The 15,306-nt window shown below is 44.2% G+C and overlaps 1 long non-coding RNA gene across 2 annotated transcripts in view; it reads right to left on the bottom strand.

Annotated features, from left to right (window-relative positions):
• LOC142035262 (uncharacterized) overlaps positions 1 to 15,306 on the bottom strand; it is a 291,199-nt gene that overhangs the window by 136,540 nt on the left and 139,353 nt on the right. For both annotated transcript variants that reach the window (XR_012651841.1, XR_012651840.1), the window contains one exon: positions 4,365 to 4,533. This is a non-coding gene — a long non-coding RNA (uncharacterized LOC142035262). The remainder of the gene's footprint in view (positions 1 to 4,364; positions 4,534 to 15,306) is intronic.

The raw sequence follows: 15,306 nt of genomic DNA, 5'->3' as shown, positions 1-15,306 counted from the left end.
TCAAAGGCAAAGTTGTACAAACTGTCTCTCTGCTGCCTCCTTAGAGGTGCTGAAGCCAGCCCAGATAAACTAAAGCTAGTAACAGGGCAAAGGGAACATTTGCTGCCTTTATTGCTGGCTTCTATTACACAAATTAAGTCTTATGAAAGACAGCATCATGCTGAGGATATAAGATATCAAATGAAGCCAGCCTAAGAAACAGGATTTTCCTAAAACCAGATTTTTCAATTTGGAGGTTTCCAATAAGAACAAGTTTTGTTTTGTTGCTTTAATTAAAAATTCCATTTTACTAAGTATTCCTTTTCTACCCGGAAAAAAAGCCCAAAATATAAACCAGAAGGAAACTGCAGTGGAAAAATACAGAGAAGATCTATCACATTTATTTTTGTTCCCTGTTTTATTCCTGGTTGTATGCACCTCTTCCATATTCCAAGGCAGGCAAATTCGAACAAGTGGGAAGGCACAAACTGGGTTAGACGTGGAGCATGAATAGCCAAGGAAAATTGGTGGTGTTCCTCTCCTGTTGTCTTCAGGTTGAGAAGGTGCTTTTCTGGAGGTGATTCTTTCGCTAACACACAATCAGCTGGTTTCACCAGGTTAACCAGTGAAATCTAGTATCTACTAGATTGAGGATGTCAGCCTAGAAGATCCAAGCATTCCTTTTAGTTCTAAACTCTACCATCCAGATCTAGAAACGAACTATCTGAGAGGAATGCAGCAGTACTTCACATCTTCCCTTCAGTAAGAGGTCTTCCACCAACAGCTGGCGAGCAAAAGCATCATTGCGCTGTGCAGTCCACTCCCATATTTCATCCTGAGGTGCATGCACAGCATGGAGTCCATCCTTCATACCCTTCTCTTAGGAGCTGGGCCTCAGTTCCCAGAAGAGGTTGTTTTAGCCTCACCAAAGCATCCTACACTTCTGTATCAGCCCTGGGCCTGTCCCTTAACCCGAGGCTCACCCTGCCAGCTCCACAGCAGCTCAGGCGTGGGCATCACACTGGCAAGAGGAACCAGGAGTGCAGAAAGACCCTTCCATGGTGGGCTCCCAGGGCCAGGATCTGGCCGACTCCATTTAACCATCACTGTATTTGTGTTGCAGTAGCACCTAGTGGCCAGGGCTATGAAAACACACAGCAAAGGAAGCATTCCTGCCAAAAAACTAAGTGCAGTTAAGCTTAACCAAGAAACAACAGGTGGTCGTATGTGACTGATGCAGCCAGCACAAGGTAACTCAAGTTGACTCTAAAGGCCTAATTCTCATGTGAAAGTGAGAGTAAAAATAATTTACATCCTGTGCTTCCTGGCTCAAGAGACCTCAGTATAAATGAGAATCCAGTTCTAAATTCTCAACGGGATCCAGGCTTCAAGAAGGATTTCAGCTTGAGAAGGGGTCTGGGTTCTACTTTGCACTGTGTGAACAGCTGAACGGGCAATTCATATTATTTTAAGAAATGTCACGATGGGTTTGGTTTGGTTTTGTTTTTTCCTTTAATAACTTCGCCCCACTTACTAGGCTGTAACCAGGGGACCCGTAAAGCCTGCTGAGCTAAGATCAGCACAAATCATCCCACCAGAAACACTCAGTGGAAAACTGAGAATGCAGGAGGAAGAGGTGTTGCTGAAGAGCATGAATCATGCAAGGAGAGCTACCTCTGGGAAAAACACCCGTTGTTGTATCCTTCCTTAAAAAAAAAGAGAAGGTGGTGGCTCTTTCTTACTGTCAGTACAACTGTCTAATTCAGGCACACAGAATCCAAAAGCAAACTGAGATCAAAGAGAGCATCAAGACAGGAATGTATCTGATGGCTAAATTTCCCTTTGCCTTTTCATTGTTTGGGCAGACCTAGGGGAAATAAATGTCATGCAGAAACGCATGGAAGCAGGTCCTGAAGTCCCTTCTCTGAGCTCCAGAGATATCTTGCTGAACAGGACTGGACTGAAAAATCAGGAAGTTTTCCAAGACAGTGCACAGTTTACTTGATGCTATGAGTTCAGTCTATGCATTTATGTTAGCTGAGGGCTGGAAACCACATTTGGGTCCATCAGAGCCTAGCTGCCCATACTGTCATATTGTGGCTTGCTTTCTGGATGTTGTCTGGATCAACCAGCTGACTCTGGGGTGGGGAAACCAAACAACTTGCATTCAAACTGTGTCCCCATGGAAGAAAGGGACAGGAGCCACTGGCAAACCCAAGCACAGAAACATCTACCAAGAGGAGAACAGCTGCAGCCAGTGATGAGAAAAGTCATCACTCCTTGTCCTGCCATGCATCAGCCTGTAACAAGAGGAATTATAGGTCTTTCAAACCCAACAAACAGATTTCCATGTAGAAAATCCCTGCCACAAACAAGACAAATAAAAACAATTGATGACAGAGACTTGGAGAATGAAAAATAGTCAATGTCAAGGGCAGTTCTATCAGCGGGGGATGAGCTGGGCTAAGATGCGCACAGATTATCTTAGTTCTGGGCCTAAAAGGGAGTTGTGTAAAACAGACCATACTGAGATATCTGGAAAATGTACTCCAGGAATTATTGCAAGAATCCACTCTCTTTTGCTCTGGTTACCTTCTTCCGGCAGAAAAAAACAGAGAGGGAGAACACACATTTCTTATAGGAGCTCTTTGTTTTAAGATTTTTTTATTAGGGATGAAAGAAATGTTCAGAGGGAAAATGAGCTCATTTCTGTCATCTGCTGCCACCATCTGCAAATGCAGCAGCAACATCTTTGAAAATTTGAATTAAATCCACCCACTTCTCATTTCTGCTTTCCCTCCCAGTGTGGTGGGCAGTATGAGCCAGTAACAGGGAAGCTGGCCTGGGAATAAGGACCCAAAAAAGGCCAGTACAGACCCAAGCTCCCCTGTCATTGCTGTCATCAGCCTGCCCCACCAAATAAATTCATTTTTCCTCCATTTCTCCTTCTGTAGTTTGGCTAAATTAACTCTTCCTCTGTGCAAGGTTGGTGTGTTACTTTAGAATGTGGTGCTGGAGAGAGCTTGGTGACCCAGGGACTCTGGGGAGACAGAGCACAGAACTATATAGGAGCAGAGCCCATTTTTGCCCAATGATCAGTGCTTTCTTACATGTGAGCTGGTCTGTTGCTGAGTGCGGAGCTTGAGAAAGAAAGGAGAGATCACATAACACTATGAATGTCCAGCCTGGGTTGAATCCTCCAGTAAAGGTTTCAAAACAAATATTAGTAATACAGCATATTTTTTCATGTCCCACTGGTTCCAACTAGGACTGGGACCAGATGTGCCAATTTTCAACAAGAAAGGCTACTCATGCTATTCTTGGCAAAGCTTGAAGCAGCGAGTACCACAAATCCTATTTAATATAGTGCCTAAATGCCACAGACCTATTTGTTCCGAGTTCTCTCGCTTGGTTTTTCAAGCTCAGCTGGTTCCGATAACCACCTGACCTCCAAGGCCCCATTCCGTCACAACCTCATCTCCCACCCTTCACAACTGCACCCATCGCTAATGTTTTCCTTCTGGAAATGGGTTTCTTCCTATGTCTAAAGACTGCCTTGCAAATAAAGTTTACATGGACGAAGTGCAGACACTTCACAATTTTTGAGTTAAATTGCATTGCATTTTTAGTACTGAGATACAGATGGTTAAGCATTTTTTAGGGTTTGGAGGTATGTTGGCATTCCAGATTAGCAAGATGGGCACGGGTGCTACTGACAGATGTTTAGTAAACTGTTCACATAGCTGGAGATAAGGGATTTACTACCCAGAATATCCATGAAAATAAGAGGAGATACAAGCATATCAAAGCTGCATAGAGAATTCATCCTCCCTTGGACTTTAGTCTTAGAGAAAACAATTTTACAACATTCTTGGTGAATGTAATATACATACCCAGTTGGGGAGTTGTGTCTTTGAAAGGACCTTACACAGGCTCTTATGTTGTGCGAAGATTCACATTATACGAGACTGATCTGCCGGAACTCAGATACTGAGCAAAGTAAATCCCTGTCTCATACTCATCCCTGAATGATTACAACATGTTACCCTGCAGTCCCATTACTTGCAGTTCAAATGGGATAAGGTCACTGAAAAAGCTGTCATTTGTGGGGAAGACAGACAACCACTTTCAGTCTGAAAAAGGCTAAAGTACTAAACACCTTTTTTCTCTCTGTCTTCACCAGTAAATCTTCCTCTTAGACCTCTGCACAAATCAGAACTGCTCGGGAAAGACAGGGACGGCCAACAGTGGAGGAGCAACAAGTTAGAGACAACACAGGGTAGGTGCAAATATTCAAATCCATGGAGATGGATGGTTTTCACCTCAGGGTGAAAGCACCTCAGGGAGGAGCTTGATGATGTGACTGTGAGACCACTGTTTATTACCTGCAGAAGATCACAGTGATTGGGGAAAGTCCTTAATGACCAGGAAAAGACTGATGTTACATCCTCTGTAAGAAAGGTGACAGAAGGATATCTGACAGCCGGTTTCTCTTCATCTCTGGGAGGACCATGGAGCACATCCTCTGGAGTCCATTTCCACACATGGGAAGAACTAGAAGATAAATAGGGAATAGTCAACACAGATCTACCTTGGGCAGACCACACTTGACCAATCTGATTGCCTTACGTGATGAAATGATTGGCTGTATAGACAAGGTGAGAGCAGTGCTGTAATACACTTTGCTTTTAGTAAGGCTTTTGACACTATTTCCCATGGTAGTCTCTTTTGTAAGCTGAGGAAGTATGGACTGGACAAACAGATCATTGTATGGGTTGGAAATGGGCTGGACAGCTGGACTCAGAGTGTGGCAATCAATGATTCAGCAGTTCATTGCCAGCTGGGAGAAAAAGACAGGGTAAAGGAGCTGGGCTTGTACAGCCTGGTGAAGAGGAGGCTAAGGGGGAATCTAACAGTTACCTACAACCACATGAAGGAGGGTGACAAAGGTAATGGAGCCAAACGTTTCCAGGTAAGGAGAGAAAGTTAATAAAAGGTGCAACACAAATTGCAATATGGGAAGCTAAGTTTGAATGTTACAAAAACTTTTCACTTAACAAGGTAGCAGCTCTGGAAAAGGTTATCTAGAGATGATGTTGCATCTGCATCCATGGTTGTTTTCAAGCCATGGCTGATCTGACCTAGTTTTGATGATAGTCCTGATCCAACTGAGACATCCCCTCCAACCAATTTTTCTGTAATTGTGTGATTCAGACAGGTACCTCCACTGAGGAGGGAATTGAGTTAGGAAGCAAGAAGGCAAAAGCATGTCAGGACAGATCCTGGCTCTAACTGCTAATCTATCACTCAGTCCCCCATACATAAACAGGACAGGACATAGCTACTCCCAACGCAAGGGGTGGACGGGACATTATCTAAAGGGGAGATGGTCACCTGGCTGGTTAATTTTAATGAAGACAGTGATTTATTAAGTCCTCTCTGCTTTACTACCCTTCCCCTTTATCCCCGCCCCCCCCCCCCCAAAAAAAAAAAAACAACCAAAAAAAAAACCCTGGACTTGATAGTTTGCTGGAAAGAAACTTATTAACATGTGAGAGGAGCTCCACTACTACTGACACGAGATGAATAATTTACAAAACTGAGAACCAAGGCCAGACCAGCTTTCATGGTAAATAAAAACAGTTCTTTGTTGTCAAAAGGAGGACTGGATCTTTGGCAGGGTCTGGTGACAAAGCAAAGCTCCATATGTGGGAAGACAGCCATAAGAGGCTAAAAGCATCTGTTCAGATAGATATGCCTGAGAAATAATCCAGTGTTTGCCTGGCCAAAGACACCAGTGACCGTTCAGGACAGAACACCCCACTTTCCAAAGAGGCACCTCAATTTGTTCTGGATTGCGGTGCAGTGAGATGCAAAGCCTTGTACCCACGTGATTTTGATCACGCTTCTGGCACATGTATTTTGTGCTCTGCTGGCAGAACAGTCACCCAGCAAGCCTGTCTCTGGTTAAGGCCTCCCTTCCCACTCCCCCACCCCCTGTTGTTACTAAGCAGGGCTTTTCTGTTTCGTCTCACTTCACTTTTATTATGGCAAAGCCCTATAAAACTATCAAGTAGAGCTGGCTGAAAAGCAGTGTTTCCAGTGCCTTGAAAATGTAGGGTTTTAAATATATATATATACAAAATTTGGTTTTGATCCAAATTGAACAGAAACTTTTTTCAGTTTTTTGAAAAGAGAGCAATTTCCAGGAAGCCAGAAGCTCCCCAGACCCTGCTGCAGCCTCCCAGTGAAATGCACGTCAAAGCTTGTCAGCTTCAGCGGGCAGCTGCAGAGCTCCCAGCACCCCTGGCCTTCGGGCAAATCCACCAGGTGCATCCGCTCGGGAGCCAGAGACTTGTACACACTATGTTTCTCCTGTCCTGGAAGAGATCTGCCAGGAGTACAGGTGGGTTTCCTCAAGCTCTCTTCCTCAGGCATGGGGAAAGTCAACTGTGCTTAGCACAGTTCCAGCAAAATAAGCCAGGCTCAAGGAACAATGTTTCATGGGAACATTTCTGACCAGCTCAGTTCCCTGGGATAAACCATCAAAGAAGAAACTTGTTGGCTGAAGGAGCATTTCCATTGCAAGGATATCTGATCCATCGGCAACGTGACTCGCCTCGCATGAGCGTCCAGCCTCAGTGAGCCTTTCTCGTTTCAGCTGGCTGCCGACAAATAGTACTCCATATGGAAATGTCAAGGCAACGACCACCCCACCAGGGCTAATGGTTACTGGGGTGATGTCAGTGGATGACAATTTTGAACATCTGAACTGCTGTCTTTAAAAGCAGAAGATCCTGGTACTATTTTATGACCTCGTTGGGTGTATCTTCCCTTCGTGCACTTAGGCCCGGTGATGAGAACGTCCATAAATTGTTTGGATGACTTTTAAACAGATTCTTCTGAATCAGCCCATATGGATATGACAAGCTGGTGAACCATACAGCATGCTACAGCATGCTACAGCTTGGCACCGTGCCTGCAGCTCCTTCCCATAAAATGGGCAGCTTTTAGACCCATTTAATTACACTTAAACAAGCTTTTTATCTCATTTGTTCTGCGTCATAACTCTCCCTCCAAACACTATAAACCACTGTGGTAATACCACGAAGTACAGGCCAGCCACACATTTTAGAGTCATCTGCCTGGCTCTCACACTTTGTTTAAATCAATAATTCATGACAAATATCTGTTTTCTGGGGATTTTTTTTAAATACCGCTCTTCTTCCACAAACACCCCACAGCCCTTGAAGAGGCATATCCATGCCTTAAGTTCACTTTCTCATGGTGAAATCACTACCCTTTTTAGCCACTACATCCTCAGCGAGGGCTCAGGCTGCAGGTGTATTTCCAATGCTTCCAGCCATCTGGAAATGGTACTTAAGGCAACATGTTAGGATTCCCCCCGCCCAGGAGGTCCCCAAACATGGCACAGATGGCTTTGTGTCACCTGCTCCTCTGCACAGAGGTTATGAGTAAGATAAAGATTGGTTTGATTTTTATCTTTCCATGTTCAGCCTCCCTGTGCTAGCCCAAGTGTTTCAACACTCACATGGAGAGACTCCTGCTACTTGCTTAGATGCAGTGGGTGAAATACAAAAACCACAGAGTGATGATCGCAGAGGGGGAAATATACTTCACATTGATAAGCAAATTCAGCAAGCAACTCCACAAGAACATCTGCCATGAGGGCTTCAGAAGGCACAATGATACAGCCAGATAGGTATTTATAGGCCACCTTTTCCCTTCATTTACATGAAAGAAAACCCAACAATAGCAAAACTTCCCTTCCATATTTGCCACACTTAGTTTCACCCCGTGATAAATCCTGAGAGCAAACCGGGATTAATTGAATGCCCCATCTTGCACCTGAGAGCTCCAGTTCCCTCTGTTCAATAGATGTTGCCTATCACAGGACCTCAAGAGTTAAAATACCCTGATAAGCTTTAACCTCCTGAGAGAGAGGGAGAAAGACATCTGCTTTTTATTTTCGCGGCCCTGTGTCTCTGCACTCCAGTTTTGAAAAGTCTGCATTCCTTATAAACAGAGAGAAGTCCTCATAATTTATGCAATGATACACCAACGCATTAAAAGGGTTATATTTTACTCTAATGAGAGAAATAAGGTATCATTTCCTTCATACGAGGAAGGAAGAGTTGTTGTAATAACTGCCAAATGGGCACCCCTTAATTTCTTTAAGGGCAAGGATATTATGACAGCAAAGACTTTGAGCTCTAGCTACCTATTAAACAAATCTTTACCAAAACAGATGTTGACACTGCAAGGACATCTTGGGAACTACAGGATGCAAATTTATTTGAATAAGGTTAATGAGGAGAAAAGCATGTCTGAAAATCTGTTGTGTTTCTGAAGAACTCTTTGCAAAAGGAAACCAAATGGGTTAGATGAAAAGAGCTCATCCTAACAGACAATCCACCATTAATGGCAGGGGGAGCTGGGGTTTTTACGTTTTTTGGACTCTTCCAGCAAAATCAAGTGACAGCTCTGATATGTAGATTTACCCACACAACTCCTTGTCTCACTGATTGGTATTAAACGTGTGTTTCTTTCATGGACACATGAGAGCAGCAACATCTGCACTGCAAGAAAATCCAGTAATGGCCATGTAAAATCCACAGCTAGAGGCTGCTCTGTCTTTTGGGGGGTTCATGTTGTTGTGAGAGATGAGAACCATGAGTCCGACTTTGTCCTTTGTCCTTATTCCTCCATCAACAGGAGGGAAAAACAATCAAGTCACTGGTTCTGCCCATCTGTTATGCTTATGGCCTGCTTGGAGCATCTCTTTCTCCCTAAGCCATCGGGGAGAGCAAGGTTGTGCCCAGTGAAGCAGCTGCATTACGCTGTTTGCTTGTGTTGCCTTTTCTGTAGTTGTCATCTTTCCCACGCTCTCAAAGCAACACTTTTTCTTGGCAGTAGAAGGACCAAAATCTCCAAGAAGAAAGGCAGAAGGAGTTTTCATCTGCAGACATGAAATTGCAAAAGGTCTGTGTAAATACAAGTGGTAGGAGAGCCTACAGGTGAAGGAGAGAGATCAAACGGCAGCAGCAATGTAGGAGAGTATGTTCTGTTCTTTGGCCGATTTCCCACTGGGAGAATATAACTTTTAGACGGCAAGAATAAACAGAGATCTTCATTTCTGCTGCAGTGCTAAACTGCTTTTAGCTACTGACTAGGCATGCAGAGAACCAAAGTAAAAAGGTGTGTTTGAAGAGAGAGAAAAAAGCAAATGAAGTGGAAATCACCTCAAAACATACCCTGATCATGCTGCAGATTCTGTCTAGCTATAGATAACGTGACAGCCTTTCTGTGTAAGACAGTGTTTGTTCATATATTTGAGTATTTAAATAATTTACCTTGAGAAGGACTCTAATTTACGAATTTCAGTATGATTTATACTGACCCACAAAAGCAAACAAGTTAAACTACTAAAGGCCAGCACATAAAAAAAAAAATAAAATCATTTTAGAAACACTTTAAAATGCTAAAATAAGGAAATAAAGGCAAGATGAAATTCAGTTCCACTCTGCGATGCCGTCTTAGAGATCACTACAAAGGTCTATTCAGCCAAAGATCACACTTGCACTGGAGGAAGTCCTCTTTATGCACTGTTAATTACTTCAACAATCTATAAAATTAATGGCTAAATGAACCACATTTATAGAGATTATATTTCAGATATTATTTACATTTAACAGAACATCCTTTGTTAGTAATTACTAGATTTATGAACTGTTTGGAACAAAATGGACACACCCCAGGGAACCTGCTTCAGTCCCACAAATGCACCACAGACACGGACACACATCATTCATTCAGTCTGATGCTGCAGAACTGCACCGAGGGACAGGCTTTCCACCACCCTTTTCAGTTTTCCTAAATCCTGCATTTTGTGCTCCTGCAAAGGAGGCGAGGGGGGACATGGCAGCCAAGCTCCCTCCCCACGGCTGGGAGACTGGAGCCGCTCGGAGGACACGACGCTCCTTGCTGTGATCCATCTTCAGGCTCTCCCAGCCTGACACCACTCGCTACTTCTTGAAGACACAAGACACATCCAAAACAAAGATCTGGGCAGCTTAGATGTGCTGAAGGACATTTCTCTGCCTGCCAAACACCAGAGGCCAAGGCAAGCCACATCTCCAGCTTCGCCTAAGAGATCTGCCACCCGCAGACAACGCTGTCAGTTTAAGATATTCATTTTTAAAGGGGAAAAAAAAAAAAAGTCAATCTGTCTTATTTTGACTAGAAATTTCCATTTCAGTGGCTGTTTATGCTGCCATGGCTAACTCCACAAGTTTGACAAGCTAGAAGGGAAATGGAAATCTTTCTGGATTAAAATACTGGGAAGAAAACGTAGTACCATCCGTTTGTTAAGATACTTGTGACCACATCCAGCCCCCATTGGTCAAAAGCGCCGGGAGACAAGATTGTTGTCTCATTTCACTTGGGGGAAACTGAGGCATGGAACAGGACGAAGCACCCTGCCCAAGGTCAAGGGGGACATCTGTCCCCAGGGAGAAGGCTGAATTCGAGTCTTGCAGTTTCCCACGTGCTAAGGTCTGGCTCAACGGCCCTCTCCGTGTCTTTATAACATAAGCTTGGAGGAGACTGAGCGGAAAAGCCAGTTTTCACTGTCACCCCTGTGTGAATGCAGCATTACCCTCCCACCTAACCCAGCCGATGCTGCCAGGTTAGAAGCGCAGCCACTCTTACCCCGGCGCTTCCTCACGTCAGGTCCCCAGGGAGGTTACGCACAGATTAAGGGGGAATCAAAGGAGCCGGCCAGAGGGGAAGACAGGTACAAGTAATGTCATGGGTCAACCCAGCCCTTCGCTGTGGGCTTTTCCGAGACGTGCCGAACTCAGCCCTCAGCTAAAGACTCTACCAGGCTTCTCCCTAGGTGCAGCTTTGCAAACCCAGTCCCAGCAGCCCTCCCACAGGCAGGGGAGATGAAAGGCATGGTTGCCTTGCTTTGATCTGCAGGCTAAGCCCCAAAACGAGCATTCACTTTCCTCTGCTGAGTGAGTACTGCACAACATGTGATTTATGGGCCTCCTTTCACCTTTCTTCCCACTCATGCTATGTTCATGAAGATCAGTCTGAATGCAACACGTGCGATTTTGCCCTTTGCATCAGAGAGTTTTGTCATGTAGTTGTGACCAGTCAAAGCATCCATGTTGTGTTTGGGTTTGGCCTTGTTTGGGGGAGCTGCCAAGTTACTTCCAAACTACATACTCGCCCCGTCAGCTTTTAAATTTGGTTTCCAAGTGTAGCTATGTGACATTGAAATTCACATTCATCAGTCTCCCAGAGCAGTAAAATTAGCACTTGGATATTAGCAGAAAGTTAACCCCAAATGGGCACAGCTGAACTAAAATGTAAAAAATTAGGATACCATGTATGCATGGTACGTTCAGCACTGGTCACTGCATCAACCCTGCTTCAATAAACCCCATGACAGCAAAACGAAGAGCAGAGAGAAAAATGAGCAATGCTTTAAGGGCCTGGCCCCTGTGGCTGCATTTTGGGTCTACCACAGAAACCTCACACAGAGGCTATACGGTAAATAGCACTGTGCATCTTTTACCCTCATATGAACTGTGTTATGATATACGGATCTGGGTGGAATTTAACTACATGCTGTATGTGGTAGAAAACCGGGGTAAATTATGTGCACAGTGCCATGCAGGAAGAGTGATTAATACCTGTAACGGAGGATAAAGCTGGCAAGGGTTGGGGAGGGGACCCAAGAGCTGTTTTCCAGGAGCTCAGGAACCCTCTGCTTCACCAACCCAACCTGGGGTGGATTTGGGTTTCTTTGAGTAGATCCAGACCTGCATGTGGGTGTTCTAAGTAGAGCTTTACTGCTTCCAACCAGCTCACGTCATCCTTAAGAAACGCCACTTTCCTTTCCATGTTAAGTATTTCTAGAGCATGTCTACACTAAAATCATTACACTTCCACCTATATAAAAACCCTGGCTGATGGTGCCCAGGAGATGGTCCCACACATGCCTTGAGAGCCAAGTCAGTCTAGGTGTTAGGTCCTTGAATCTGCCTCCCCTGAAATTAGTAGCAGGTCAGCATCAGCGTCTTTGTAAGGCTAACGGGGCAGACAGATCCTTGGCTGGGGGGAGAAGGAGACATCCACCCAGGTGTACTGGTGTCCAGGACCCACGTTACCAGTAGGACCAGTCACCCACTCCTTTTTACAGAAACTTCTAGCAAAAAGGAGTAAAGAAAGATCTCTCTATGGGCAAGGTAAAAAACCACTTTACATTTAGATGCCTTTTTTAAGTCAAGGAAATTTCTTCCTGTTAGCCTGAAATCTCCCAAGATATTAGGAACTTCTTTTGCTATCTCTTCTCCCATGTGTGATATAGAAGTAAATCTTCCTTTTCCTTAAATCTCTCTCTCCCTCTTGACTCATCTCATACATTCCTTTACTTGGAGATCCAGATTCTCTTCCGTTCCAGGCCTCTTTCCATGCCAGACTTTTTGGGAAGCATTTTCTTCTCTTAGTGAAGAGCTGAATTTCTCTCTTCTCCTTTCTTACTTTCCCAGATCAAGCCCACACCTTCCTGTTGGATCTATTAATTATCCTCCTGTTGCCACACTCCGTGTATGTTCCCATTTCCCTTCTGTTGCACTCAGGTTTGCACCTGCCAGTTTTCCTTTTCTGACAAGTTTATTTAGACTCTTTTTATTCTTTACCCATGTTACCTCCCCTCCTCTCTTTTGGCTGGTATTTTTCAGATTGGACAAACTACCCATTTCTTTCATTTCAAACGCAGGCAGGTGTTTCACATGTTTTATATAAAACTGTGTGTATGTGCCTGAGTTTGTATGAATATAGGTGTAGATACAAGCCAAAATTTGCGTTTCCAAGCAGGAGCAAAAGCACAACAATAAATTTCCCCTTTTCACATCCACTCAACATCCATTTTAAAAACAGTAATTTAGGGAGTGAATGCATAAGCCAACTCCAGTTTCTTCTGATATAATGGGCGAGTGGGGAAAGGGAGAAATAAAATTCCTCCCTTCCCCATCTGGGCACAAAGTGCCACAGAGAAACGTGACCCATATGTGCTTTGACTGAGAACCACTGGGGTGAATGACACTTTTTCTAACTCCTTCCGTCACCCAAGATCCCACTCTGAATGCTAGGACCTGACTTTGCAATGTCCAGATGCCTTTGGAGACCTGCTGGTTCTCCTCGCTGTGGACAGGATCTAACGAGGCAGGTAACCTGCTCTCCGACCAGCTTGCAAACCCCACTCCAGAAAAGGGTCAGCTGCATCCTAGACACCAAGATTCACTTTGGACAAAGATTTTAAATAGCTTGCTTTAAAGCAGCAGGTAAAATCAGTTGCCATTAACCATTTTCAATAGCACACAAGGCTTTAAAACAGCAGTCGAAGAAAAGAGTAATGAAAGACATAAGTATATATGGGAACTGGGATAGAGTACAACATTGGGATTTGCCAAAGACAGATAGTAATTTCATCTGGCTTCTTTGCTAGAGATTTCCTAGAGGACATACAGTGCATCCAATTGATCTGGACTTCAGTAAGGTATGTCATACAGGGCCACATGGAAAATGGCTCTTTGCAGGAAAAAATAGGAATTTGTACAAGATCTGAAAAGTACATAAAGTGTTGATTTGTATGAAAGGAAACACATTATGTGAAAAGGAAATTCTTCAACTGAAGGGAATTACTCATGGAGTTCTTCAATGTCAGGTCTTGGGAATCTTGCCGGGTATTCTCATTAATGACTATGGCACGTAATGTAAGGAATGTGCTAATGAAACTTGTTGATGACCCCAGTTTCAGAGATACCCTAAACAGAGAGGAGAACAAGACAGTTAACACTAACTGGATGATCTTGAGATAAGGAGTCGCAGAAAATGCACAGAAATTTGTGGTGCAAGGTGTGAAGCAAAATATCACTGTAACCCGACTGAAGTGGAAAGACCTGGGAGCACCGAATAACACTTCCAGTAGATGGAGGGAAGTGATAACACTATTGTACTGGAGTGTTGTGTCCAGTTGTACATAAGGAAGGTAAATTCACAGGGCAACGTATGAAAGGAAGAACTCTGGGATTAGCAGAAGAGGGAAGTGCTTTCAGGAGCAGAAACCAGAAGAGGATGGCCTACTTACGATGAGAGTGAAGACACCCCTTGACTGCAATCTTCACACTTCTCCAGTGACAGGAAAGGAGAAGAGTGAATAAGCTAAAAAACAGCACTGGAGCCTGGGGATATGAATGGGCTGAGAGGAAATTTGGGCTGTAAATTAGAAGGTTCAGTGACAGCCTTGCACAATGAACACAGAGGCGAACAGCCCTTAACTGATTTCAGGATGGAGCGTGCACAGTAAGTGAACGTTTATGGGATTTCATTCTCTAAGGTAGCATGGGCCTGGCCTGATAACTACTTTGCAACAGTTCAGTACCCAATCTAATTTAAATACTAAAATTTCCCAAAATGAAGTGTTTTGCCCTTTCTTTGTTGTCTCTTCTCCAAAACAAACCTCCATAAGAGAGGAAAGGCTTCCCTCTCAGGGTGAGACCAACTGAATATTGTACTTAAGTCCAACACCCGTAATGACCAATACATTAAAATGAGCAGGCAAGTTACTGAGACAGAGGAAACAGTAGTCAGCCACAATTGCTCTTCCAGGGTAATGCAAGATGACTGATGAATTTTCGCACCCCAAATCAAATGTGGTTTAAACGAAACGATGGGCTTAAAGTACATAGGCCAGAACACCTTGAAGAGCTTCATGCTCTGCCTGGGAATAATGAGGCAAAACCTCCAACAGACTGCTAAACTTAAAGATACTTGTTTTGATCATCAGCCACCAGTGAAGGCCCCCACTGATAAGAGCTTTCACCGATGGCATTTACATGGTCACCAGAACCCAGGCATTAGCTGTATATTGTTAGAAGTGCCCATGCTTCAAAGGTGAGAAGCAGCTCTGGGGTAGGACATGCAGCACGTGGGAAGGGTGAGCAGGCTGGGAAGCGGGAGGCGTTGCAGACCTGGCTTCTAAAAGGCCCTGCAAACGGTTCACGAGAGGTTCCAACAACAGGGACCATGCTGAGGCTCTGTGTCTGCAGGCAGGCAGGTTCATGAAGCTGTCCAAACAGCCAGGTGAGCATCAGTAAGGGAGGGTGACAGCGAACATAAGGTCCCCCCCAAAAGCCATGGAGTACATTAACACTAGCAAGACGTTAAAATCAAAAGTGATCAGCGTCGTGAAAGGAGGTGGTAAGAAGCCCCATGTGGGTGAGGTTTCTACAT

The sequence above is a fragment of the Buteo buteo genome, chromosome 10, assembly GCF_964188355.1.
Source record: "Buteo buteo chromosome 10, bButBut1.hap1.1, whole genome shotgun sequence".
NCBI lineage: Eukaryota > Metazoa > Chordata > Aves > Accipitriformes > Accipitridae > Buteo > Buteo buteo.
This window is presented reverse-complemented; position numbering and strand designations above follow the sequence as displayed.